Raw genomic sequence first — 205 nt, forward strand, 5'->3', positions numbered from 1 at the left:
CTCCGGTCCAGGAACCCCAGGCCCCTCCTGCGCCTCAGCTCCCCAGACTGGTACTGAGAGGCGTGGACTGGGGGTCCCAGGCCCCCTCTCCTGGTGGGTCAGGCGTCCGCTAAAGCACCTAAGCCCCGCCCCACCGCGCCCCAGACCCCAAAGACTCCGCTCTCTTTCCCCCTAGGTGGTGGGTCCCCAGGGGACCAGCCCTCCC

The sequence above is a fragment of the Myotis brandtii genome, unplaced genomic scaffold, assembly GCF_000412655.1.
Source record: "Myotis brandtii unplaced genomic scaffold, ASM41265v1 scaffold246, whole genome shotgun sequence".
Lineage (NCBI taxonomy): Eukaryota > Metazoa > Chordata > Mammalia > Chiroptera > Vespertilionidae > Myotis > Myotis brandtii.